Genomic DNA, 8,877 nt, shown 5'->3' with positions numbered 1-8,877 from the left:
TTTTTTTTTTTTTTTTTGCCTTGCTCCCCTAGCTAAAACCTCAGTATTTTTTTAAATAAATTTTTTTTTTTTTTTTTTTTTTTTTTTTTTTTTTTTGTCTTTTTCCGTGTCCGGCAACGGATCGCAACCCTCAGTGTCGCCCCCGTACCGGACCGGGGACCGGCAATGGGATCGCAAGCCTCGGTGTTGCTCCCACGCCTCGCTCAGCCAGTGAGCGGGAGCTGGTCTGTATGTGGGATCCGAACCCTCGGACGGGAGCGCCGCCGCGCTTCCCAAGCGGCGCACTATAGCAGTGTGCCACCGGGCCAGCCCAATACATTTTTATTTCTAAAGGCAGACATCCTAGCCTTGTTCCTGATCTTGGCAGGACGCTATTCAGTCTTTTGTCCTTGTCTACTTTTAAGCTGCCAGAGCCTGTGCCATGGTAGGGAAATGTTGCTCTGTGGGCCAGCCGTGGTGTAAACACAGATGGGACAGCTACAGTAAGAACATTCTCCTGGGGAGGGCAGGACACACATTTAAGGAAGTAAAAACCATATCTATGACATCCTTGTCTGTATCTCTGCAGCCATAGCTGTGGGTTCCCTCAGTCCTCTCTTGGTAGAAGGTGGGGTCTGAATAAATGACGACATAAAGCCAGCTGAGCTTACCGGAGCCTCCCAGATGCTGCAAACTTGAGGAGTCCTGTTTGCTCAGATCTTTATTCTCTCTCTTTCTATCTGTATCATGCACCATTTGTGCTTTTTGACAGTCCCTTCCTCTTCATTCCCCCATCTCCCCAAGTACCCACTCACATGCACATAACATTCAAACCATCAAACCCTCAAACCACCAAACTCCATATTTGAGACCTAAGAACCTTGGACCAGGAATTAATGGAGAAGAAGAAGACCTAGAAGTGGTTGTTCACCTTATCCCCGGGGAGTTTATGATTATTGATGGAGATAAAAGTTATTAGGAAGGGGGTAGGAGAAACTTTACAAACCTACCTGTCAGCACACATAGGGATAATAATAGAGAAGGGGGACAGTAAGTAGAACACGAGTGTCTGGGAACTAAAAGAGAACCACAATTTGCACAATCCAACTTCTGTTGAGATGCAGGAGACCACCCCAGCTCCCAATTCTTCCTGACAAACACCTGGAATTTGTGAGATAAAGTCTGTGGATGGAAGGAGGTACCAATTATAGCCTATATTAATGAGATTTTATATGACAGAAACACAACTCATACAACCAAGCAAATAGGGAGTAATTTGGCTCATATAACTGAAAAGTCCAGAGGAGATCTGGCCTCAGGAATGACTGGATTCAAGATCACAACGATGTCATCAGGACTGCAGACATGGGTAGATTCAGGATCATGACAATGTTTTCAGGGCTTTATTTCTTCATATCATGGGCAGGTGCTCTCTTCAGGGTGCCCATGGTGGCCATCAATAACCTAAAGCTCACAATCTACTGATTAGCAACCCCAGGAAGAATAAAGCTTCTTCCCCAATAGCTTTGGCTATGGGGAAGTCCTAGGAAAGGATCTAATTGGCTGGGGTTGGGTCACATGACCATCTTGATCCAATTACTGTGGCCAAGGGCATGTGGTATTCTGATTGGTCAGCCCAGTCTTGTGCATGTCCCTGAAGAAGGGAAGTGGAAATTCCATGCAAACCACTTTGAGTGGATTCCACACAGAAAAGGAGTTCTCTTACCAAAAGTGGGGAGATTGGTTGTGCACGGGAAACACAATAGCAGCCTTCTGCACAGTCTAAACCCCAACCCCATGTACAACATATGAAGCAAATTACTTGTCCTAATTATGCATCAGTTTTATCTGCAAGGGAAGTCATATTCCTGGTTTATGTGATATTTACACAATGGATAACACTGGGACTGATGGTCAAGAATGCACTTAGAGATGTGAGGGGGTATTCTATGCTACTGTAGCCCGTGGCACAGACATTTTCTTTGTGGGAAGCTGCAGAGTCAGTGGCTCCATTCCCTGAAACTCATTATCTTAGTTGCTGTTTTAGTCCGTTTTGTGTTGCTATAACAGAAATACATGAGACTGGGTAATTTATAAAGGAAAGAGGTTTATTTGGTTTACAATTCTGGGACAGCTGCATCTGGCACGGGCCTCAGGCTGCTTCTACTCATGGTGGGATAGTGGCAGGCAGCCGGTGGGTACAAGCAGATCACATGGGGGGAGGAAGCAAGAGAGAGGAAGCAAGCGAGAGAGAAGGTGCCAGGGTCTTTTAAACAACGAGCTCTCGTGAGAACTAATAGAGCAAGAACTCACTCATTAATCCCCCCTCCCCGAGGGACAGCATTAATCCATCCATGAGGGATCCACCCCCATGACTCAATCAGTTTCCAACACTGCCACATTGGAGATCAAATTTCCACATGAGCTTTGGAGGGGACAACACATCCAAACTCCATCATTCCACCACTGGCCCCCCAAAACTCATGTCACTCTCACATACAAAATACAATTATTCTATCCCAATAGTCCCAAAAGTCTTAGCTTGCTCCAGCACCAACTTAAAAGTCCAAAGTCCAAAATCTCATCTGAGATCAAAAGCAAAAGTCCTTCGAGCTGTGAACCTGAAAAACAAAACCAAATTTATCTACTGCCAAGAAACAATGGTGGAACAGACATTGGGTACACATTCCCATTCCAAAAGGGAGGAATAGGCCAGAAGAAAGGAAAAACAGGTCCCAAACAAGTCCAAAATCCAGCAAGGCAGGCATTAAATCTAAAGGCTGGGGAGTCAGGTACCTTGATTCCATGTTCGACTGCCTCTGCACACTGGTATGGGGGTTGGGTCCCCAAGTCCTTGGGCAGCTCCACTCCTATGGTTTTCCTGGTCTCAGGCCACACTTCACCTCTCCCAGGCTGGTGTTCCACTCTGGTAGCTCCACAGGTCTGGGGTCTTCATGACAGTCCCACTCTCATGGCTCCAGTAGGCATGGAACTGTTGGGGTTTCTCTGCTGCAACTCTGACCCCACATTTCTGCTCGGCATTGCTCTAGCGAAGGCTGTCTGCGGTGACTCCACCCCTGTGACAGATCTCTTCCTGGGCCCCCAGACTTTTCCATACATACTTTGAAATCTGGGTGGAGGTTTCCAAGCCTTGCCAGCTCTGGCATTCTGTGAGCCTGCAGACCTAACACCATGTGGATGCTGCCAAGACTTCTGGCTTGTATTTTCCAAAGCTGTGGGTCCAGCCACACCTGGAGCCAATTTAGCCACAGCTGGAGCAGCCAGAGCAGCTGGGGTGCTGGTGCTGGAAGCAGCTTCTTGAGGTGGCCCTGGGCAGCGAGCCCATGGAGGGTACCTCAGGTCTGTTCCCCAAGACCATTCTGTCTCTCTATGTCTTTGGGCCTAAAATGGAAGGGTTGGCCCCAGAGGCTTCTGCAATGCCTTCAGGGCCTTTTCTCCTTCTCTTGATAATCCCTTTCCTTTGTTCTAATCTTCTTAGCTAATGGTCGCTGGGCTGCACCATTGCATTCTCTCTGCTTTTTTAGCACATGGCCATGCTGCAAATTTTCCAAATCTTTACGCTCTGCTCCCTTTTTAAATTCTGGCTTTACATCATACCTTTTCTGCCATAACTCAGTGTAGGCTGTTAGAAATAACCATGCAGTGTCCTTAATGCTTTGCTGCTCAGAAATTTCTTCCGCCAAATACTCTGGTTCACAACTCTTAAGTTCCACCTTCCACAAAGTCCAAGCCATGGACACAATGCAGCCAGGTTCCTTGCTATGGTGTAGCAGGGGTGATCTTTGGTCCAATTCCCAATATGTTCCTCATTTCTATCTGAGACCTCATCATCCGCCTGGCCTTTACTGTCCACATTTCTATCGGTATTCTGCTCATCACCACATAAGTCTCTAAGACATTCCAAACTTTCCCTGGTCTTTCTGTCTTCTTCTAAGTCCTCCAAACTCCTCCAACCTTTGCCCATTACCCGGTTCCAAAGCTGTGTCCACATTTTCAGGTATCTGTTTAGCAACACCCCACTCCTTGGTACCAATTTTCTGTTTCAGTCTGTTTTGTGTTGCTATAACCGCAGGGCCTCAGGCTGCTTCTACTCATGGCAGAAAAGCGGCAGGCAGGCAGCAGGTACAAGCAGATCACATGGCAAGAGGAAGCAAGAGAGAGAGGGAGAGAGGTACCAGGGTCTTTTAAACAACAAGCTCTCGAGGGAACTAATAGAGCGAGAACTCACTCATTAATCCCCCCTCCCTGAGGGACAGCAGTAATCCATCCATGAGGGATCCACCCCCATGACTCAATCAGTTTCCAACACTGCCACGTTGGGGATTAAATTTCCACATGAGGTTTGGAGGGGACAACACATCCAAAGTCCATCAGTCTCCAACTGAGTTAATGGGGAACTGCTCTTGGAAACACAAAGGCAGATTACTAGGAACAGCAGGCAGTAAGGATTCTCAATCCCACCCATTCCCTCTCCCCGCGTGGGATGCTGTGACCACAGGCTTGTAGTTCAGAGCATGGTCCCTGAGGACACAAAGACAGGCATCATGGAGGTGGGTCTTGGGACATGCACTGTGTGGCCTTCTTCTCCCCACCCGCCCCTGCCCCAACACAAGCACAAACAAGATTACAGAAGCCACGGAAGGCAGCATTCAGAAATGTAAAAGATGAACGTGCACTGAGTAATTGAATAGCATGCTGCTGAAAAACGATCTCTCAGAGCTCATAATTGAGGCTATGCTTTACCCGAGGGGCTCTCCTATCTCCCCTTGCCAACCCACGAGGCCAGCAGCTTTAACCCTTTGGGAGAGCTCTGCTTGGGAACGCAGGTTTGGGCTTTATGGGGACTGTCTGAGGCGTGAGTTGCTGATGTGGGAGGTCCTTGTCAACAGTAGTGTTCACACTGAGGCTGGACGGAAGGCGTGAGTCCTGTGATTGCCAAGGGGCCCATCAGCTCTGTGATTCTGATTGTACCATTATAATTTCTCAGACTCAACTATGAGAAATCTATCAAGTGCGTACTATCTCATCAGCACTGTGGAATAAAAATACGAATAATAATAATACAGAAAATAGTTTATCTAGCACTTAGTACGTGCCAAGCACTATTTTAAATGCTTTACATATAGGAACTAATTTGATTCTCACAGCAACCCCAGGGGTTAAGTACTATTACTTTCCCAATTTTACCGATAAAGAAACTGAGGCACAGAGTTTAAGTCACCCAAGTTCACATAGCTAACAAGAAGAGAAACGGGATTCAGACCCACTCTTTCTAAAGACAGGAGAAAGAATATAATACACATATTTAAAGCTAAAAACATGACAGCACAATCTCCGCTCACTCGACTTCACTGTCTTGTGGGGGTGAGCAGGGAATCCGAAGGTTTGAAAACGGGGACATAGTAAGCCCACGGTGGAAGGGCTACCGGGCCCTTTTTGTCAGTCCCCTGCCTCTAAGGCCTGGCCTGTGTCAGCCACCCTGGTAGGTGGCTGAGGACGGATGTCCCGCCTGAAACCATCGCTCACAGATGTGCTGCCCACCCCCGCTCCTCCAAACCCACCTCCCTCTGCCCTTTTTTTTTTCTTTCTCCGGTTATCGTAATTATTTGGGAATTTACTGAATAATCCGTCACCATGTCCTCCAGGACAAATTGAATGTCAGGTTTATAAAACAACCTAATAAAGCAGATGGCATTACCCGCTGGTAAATCTCTTCCCCATTTCCTGCCCCACCCCCTCCCCACTTCAGCATCTCAGAAAGCTGACAGATTATCCATTTACAGGCAGATTAATCCTGAACAGTATAAACATGGGGAGAAAATTACACTTTCTTGTCTCCACAATTGATAAGAAGGACGCATTAATCTATAAAGCCTGGAGAAAAGGCCCATCTGTCTGCCCAGACAGTCATAGGGTGTCTGGGAAGGAAAGAGACCCGTCCATCTCTCTGTCTGTCTGTCTGTCTGTCTGCCTGCCTGCCTTTTCATCAGAAACCACTTTCCCAGAGGACGCCCTCCCTCTCCTTGGTCCTGGAAACTGGCATCTGCGACCTTAGCCCCTCATCTCTGCCCATGAGCTCACAGTCCCCCATTTCAGAATCCCAGGGCAGAGGCAGAGACTGGGCCACTTTCCAGCTTGCCTTTTCTTTCCAAAAGCTCTGACAATGGAAGGGAAGTCTGTAAGCCTAGGTCTGTGGTGATTCCGTAAGTTTACCTTGGGTGTCCACTGACCGGCCCTTGAGGGAGTTCCTGGAGGAACTTGTACGATAAGATTCGCAATCAGTTTCCTCCCTGCTCTCTACCATCGCTTTATGACTTTTTGCTCATTTACACACTTCCCTCCCCCAAACCCCCTCTTTCTGCACCTTCTCTGTTAGAGGCAGCTGTGAGACTTTAATTGTTTCCTTGAGGCCTGTCAGAGCTGTCAGGGAATGTCCCACAGGCCAGTTTCTCTCTCTGCAGAAAGATGTGGGTGGCGTGAGGCTTTCTGAGCCAACTCTGCTCCAAAACCAACTGTCCCCCTCCCAACTCAAAGACAAACTGACAGGGACACACAAGCACTGCCCCACCCCCACCCCATTTAGAGAACTTAGGATAGGGTCCTTGTGTCACTGTGCCTGGGATGGCTTAAGGTGGAGATGCAGGGAGCATGGCAGGGGAGTGGACTTGTCTGGAGTGGGAGAGAGCAGCCAGGGGCAGCCCGGGCAGATCCCCACCTTGCCGGCCAGCAGGACTCCAATGACAGAGAGAGGAAATGAAAATGAAGGTGGAGGAGGGAGACAGGCAGAGAAGACCAGCAGAAAATGCCGAGGGACTGGGAGAAAGGGGTGATGAGAGATGGAATCGAGGAGAATAGAGAAGTGCATGGCAAGAGCCCGAGATTCCTGCCTGCGGGATGGGTGGGCATCCCTTGGCATCTGGAAATCTCTGTTCCCTTAGTCACTCCTGTGTTGCTTTCCCCAGAGCACTGTGGGGGATGCTGGCCTCCGGACAGGTGGGGTACGTTCCTTGTGCCCCCCTCAACTTCGTGTGGAGGTGCACTTTGTGCCCAGGGTCTGAATGAATAGCGGAAACCTCTCACGGGTGCGTTGCGCTTTATAAAACACTGCATGCCCACCCCCCGCATGCAGACTAGCTTCGGCTAGGCTTCTCCAAAGCGGTGGACTGTGGGAAGGAGCGCCAGGGACTGAATTGTGGTCACCCAAAGCCACTTCTTTCTTCTGGGAATTGGTGGATGCAGAATGGCTTACAACAAATGTTTTAGCCTTTGGACTCCAAGCTCTTTGTTCAATGACACACTCTACACCTGCCTAGAGTTTGAGGATGGCTCGAACCAGCATTTCCCAGACCATGTCCCTTGGAGCATTGATGGTGCTTGAGCTGGTTTTTGGGTTCCATAGTTAAATAAATTTGGAAGATGCTGGGTTAACAAAGTTAGACAATGTTGTTTCCTCTGTTTTACGTTTGGTATCTTTTGTTATCTTTTTTACTCTGGCTGATTTTTCTCCATTTCTTTCTGTTTTTTCCTCTCACTCTCAGTATCATAAAGCATTGATTGTGGGTTTGATACAATTTCAGTGAACTCGTAAATAGTAGCTTGATTTGGCTTCATGCTTTCCCTTTCAAAATAAATTATTACATTCTCTCTATGTATGTTTTTAAATTGACAATCATAATTTTAAAGGAGAAAAAAAGATTAGTGACTCCGACCCTAGGGTCCGGAAAGCTTGGAGGTAATATTCCATTTTCAGTTACTACTTTTAATAAAAATATTACAACATGAATTGTAAAGTAATGATATGTAAATTATGTAGAGAAACCGACAAAGCACTTAATTTTAGCCCCTTAAATATAGTAATTAATGCTGGATGAACATCTAAGGTTTGGAGGGCTAGTTTTAATATGTATAAACTTGGGTAATAAAATGAAATTTTTAACTTTTTCTTCTGTGAGAGTTTCAAATTGCTTCAACTAATTAACTTGTTACTGTCTAAAGAGGCAGTTTTTGTGCTCTTTTAATAGGGAAAGCTTGGAGGGCTAGTTTTAATATGTATAAACTTGGGTAATAAAATGAAATTTTTAACTTTTTCTTGTGTGAGAGTTTCAAATTGCTTCAACTAATTAACTTGTTACTGTCTAAAGAGGCAGTTTTTCTGCTCTTTTAATAGGGAAAGCGGACTTTCTTAGATCTGTTAATTTACCTTCATAGAGCCACAAACCACGATCAACCTCACACATGCTGTCCAAAGAACAGTGATTTTTTTTTTTAATTTGCAAAGTACTATGTTAGATATCCTCAGAAGGTAAAGTGGGAAATGCTGTTTCTGCGCTTAAAAAGACAAGGCAAAGTGAGAAAATGTGCTGCTCCCAAAGATGTCATTAAGAATTTCACAAAACAAAGGAAGCTGATTTTAAAAAAATAAATAAAAACATGATGTGACATAAAAGAGCAAGGGAGAATGGAGGACTGGGTTCTGTGTGTGTCATGTCTCATGGTCTTGCTCACACTGTCCCCTGTGCCTGTATTGCCTCTCCCATGCTCCGTGTCCCATACATTCCTGGAATCTCTTCCTCTTCACTTCCTTGGTAGAAGTGACTACTCCTCTTGTAAGCCCTCGCTGTATCTGCTCCATGCTTCTATTAACAAATTACTGAATTTTCACTTTATTCCATATTTGCAGATTCAAGATTCAAGAAGCTCAGGGAACCCTTAACAGAATAAACTCAAGGAAAACCACACCTAGATTCATCATAATCAAAATAGCGAAAATCAAAGCAAAGAAGGACCCCTGAAAGCAGCTAGAGGAAAAACTGCATATCACACACACAAGTTCTAATGGCTGCAGGTTTCTTCTGATCCATGGAGGGCAGAATTGAC

Source organism: Galeopterus variegatus, unplaced genomic scaffold, assembly GCF_000696425.1.
Source record: "Galeopterus variegatus unplaced genomic scaffold, G_variegatus-3.0.2 Scaffold1921, whole genome shotgun sequence".
NCBI lineage: Eukaryota > Metazoa > Chordata > Mammalia > Dermoptera > Cynocephalidae > Galeopterus > Galeopterus variegatus.
The sequence above is the reverse complement of the archived record's forward strand: the minus strand, read 5'-3'. Positions refer to the sequence as shown.